The following is a 3608-nucleotide window of genomic DNA, read 5'->3' on the forward strand; positions in this document are numbered from 1 at the left end:
ATACAGTATATACATATTTGTTGTAGTAGTAGTATAGTTAAAAGCAGCAAAGGTTAATGTTGGTACTATTCTTCCGCTGCCTCAGGTGAGATGGTTGATTGTTGAACAATCGAGAAGACCATGCCATCCTCACTCATCAGGAAGATGGTAGAACTGATGGAGGCACCTACAGTCTCTTCACCAACCTCAGGTGGAATGACCTGTTGAGTCATGTTGGCCCTTCTGTGTCCCGCTCATTTTCTTCTGGGGTCGCCATTGATTGGACTGTGAACCATGTGGCTTAATTCAAGCACTCATCCTGCTGAATAGATATCAGTATGGTCGGATGTGACTTGTCGGGGGGACGGTGTACTTAATAAGTGCTCCAGTCACAGGGTTGATTTCTGAGCAGCACCATTGTTGTACATAGGAAAACACATTTAAAAGAACAATCTATGCACAGAACACATTTCTGGGCAAGGACTGCCCACACAGGAACAGGGCAAAGAGGGAAAATATTTATAGAGAAATCTTTTCTCCGTATTGTGTGTATGGCTTCCCACTTAGCTTACAGGGAGGGGGAAAACCCTTCTCCTTCTTTCCCACAGTTTTGTAAACAATCTTGAAGAAATAATAAAAGTAATGGAGCCCTTTCTCAAGATCGGAGAGAAAAACCTCGAGGAAGAGCGGGGAGGAAGACTCAAAAAGCTTACCTCCTCTGGCAGTGCAGAGGGCTGGGGGCTGGGGCATGTCACCCTGCCCCCCCCCAAACTCCCATAATGTATCATGCAAGTGCACGTGCATTGTGGGTACTCTCCCAATGCTGAACGGAAGCTCATAGTTTCCCAGTCCCGGCTGCAAGCAGCCAGGGCTGGCAGACGGTTTAAAAAAAATGGGGCTAAAGGAATGCTATCTCTCTTAACCCTGTTTAAGAGTGTGGCTGGCTTGATGGGTTTTCCACTGGGATTAGGCACAATCCCATCTGTTCTCACGGGCAAGTCTGGGCTTGCTACATTAACCTTGTGAAAAACCTTGTTTTTCCTGTGCACATAGTTTCATAGTGTTGTATTTCTGAAATACAATAAGGATAAAATGATTTAGGGCAATCTTTTGGGAAAGATAACTAGTCCTGCCATTCAATCCTTCATACTGATTGATTGATTGATTGATTGATTGTTTATTTAACACTTTTGTATACCGCCCAAAATGCAAGTCCCTGGGCAGTTTTCCAATATAACAAACAAACACAGTATCCAGCCAAACATAAACATATTCAAGAGACACAGAAAAATAAGCATACAATAAAAAGGTTTTTTTTAAGTAAGCATGGATGTACAGTAACTCTTTTGACCATTGGAAATAAATGAGACTTAAAGGTGCTTACTTTGGTTTGTAGTGTTCTAGAGATTTAAATTATTTCTCTGTCTCTTTCTGGATTTTATATTTTGCCTAACAAAATCATTTACAACTATGCTGATGACAAGGATGATGAATATTTATATACCATTTATCAACAAAAGTTCTTAAAGCAGTAAACTCAGAAAAAAATGAGTTAAATCAATAAAATAAGAAACTAAAGTTGTAATACATTTACAACTAAATGTATGCCTCTGATAGCACTTGATCAGGCTAGGCAAGTTTATCATTAGAAGTTTTAGATCCTCTCACTCAGATTCTAATTAAGAGAGAAAAAATTAACAATTGCCTTTTCAATACTATAATCACAGTTAGCTATATTACTCTACAGTATGGTTGGTTTTGCCGACAATCATTACATGTATGCAAACTTTATTTAAAAACAAACAAACAGCGTTATCACAAGATTTTGGATAAAATCCCTGCTAAGCCATAAAGCTTACTGGGGGGCTCCTGTAAGTTACTGTCTTTCAGACTTATTGATCTCTTAGGGATCTTGTGAGAATAAAATGAAAGAAGCATATTTTATAATTTACCCTGATATATTGGGTTATATTGGTGTGTGTATATGTATATGTGTGTGTGTGTATATATGTATGTATGTGTATATACACACACACACACACACACACACACACCAGTTTATATTAATTTCATATTTTTCTGCAAATACTAGTTTCTGTAAATACTAGTTCCTATTGTATCTGCATGATATGATTGGACAATTTTATAGTGTACTTGAACATGACAGTTGTGGAGAATGGGAATGTATACGCATATTGTGCATTCCATTGTAGGCAGTGCAATACAGTATCAACACTGGATGTACACTGCATTCTGATGCAAATTTGATTTACACCTACATTTCCTGATCCATGTAAGAGATATATGCATGGAAGCATGCTTACATGAATATATCGTGTATGCTAGATCAGGGCACACATGTGTTTGCTAGATCAGGATTTCTCTCTCTCTCTCTCTCTCTCTCTCTCTCTCACACACACACACACACACACACACACACCAATAATATAATCACCCCTAGTACTAAATGTCAAGCAAATAAAATAGTGAGGGTCAGGTTTGCATTGCTAGACTAACAGAGCACTTCTGGAGCACTGGGAGACTGCTGAAGTATTTACACTCTTGCACAAGTAGGGGCACTAGTGAGGGGACAACTGCTGTGCACATGCTGTTGTTTGGAGCACGCACACAGCTAGTCAGAATGACAACCAGTAATGTCATTTTTATTATTTTATGTTATATTTACATTTTTTCCTACTCTTCCTCCAGAGAGCCCAAGGTGGCGTGCACATGGTTATGTTTATCCTCACAACAACCCTGTGAGGTAGGTTAGGCTGAGAGAGAAGTGACTGGCCCAGGGACACCAAGTGAGAGTTTCATGGCTGAACATGGAGCTGAAGTGAGGTTTCCTTGGTCCTCATCCAGCACTCTAACCATTACACCACACTGGCTGTAACGGGTCACCAGTGGGGGTGAGGAATTTCTTAGAATTAAGCCCCTGCCCCAGAAATTGTAGAATTTGTCCTCTCTCTTTTTGCCAGCTGAGAAGTTGGTGGAGAAAACGTGAGGGACATCTCAAATGGAAAAGAGGCAACTACGGGGAGACATGATAGAGGTGTATAAAACTATGCATGGAGTAGAGAGAGTGGACAGAGAGAAATTTTTCTTCCTCTCTCACAACACTAGAACCAGGGGTCATCCCATGAAACTGAAGGCCAGAAAATTTAGGACCAACAAAATGATCTTTTTCACACAGCACATAATTAATCGATGGAATTCTCTGCCATGAGATGTGGTAAGGGCCACTAGTTTGCATGGCTTTAAAATGGGTAGAGACAAATTCATGGAGGCCAGGTCTATCAATGGATACTAGTCTGGTGGCTACAGGCCACCTCCAGCTCAGTAGCAAGATGTCTCTAAATACCAGTTGCAGGGGAGCAACAATGCAGGCATGCTCTGGCCTATGGGCTTCTCAGAGGCATCTGGTGGGCCACTGTGTGAAAGAGGATGCTGGACTAGATAGGCCTTGGGCCTGTTCCAGCAGGCCTGTTCTTATGTAAATGAGCTCTACTTTAGCCACTCCTACAGCATTCATGACAACACGACACAATCACCAATCATGGAGAAGCAAGCCAGTAATTCCCTTACATTATCCATGCATAAAATGAACCACTCCATAGGCATCAACA

Source organism: Hemicordylus capensis, chromosome 3 (assembly GCF_027244095.1).
Source record: "Hemicordylus capensis ecotype Gifberg chromosome 3, rHemCap1.1.pri, whole genome shotgun sequence".
Classification (NCBI taxonomy): domain Eukaryota; kingdom Metazoa; phylum Chordata; class Lepidosauria; order Squamata; family Cordylidae; genus Hemicordylus; species Hemicordylus capensis.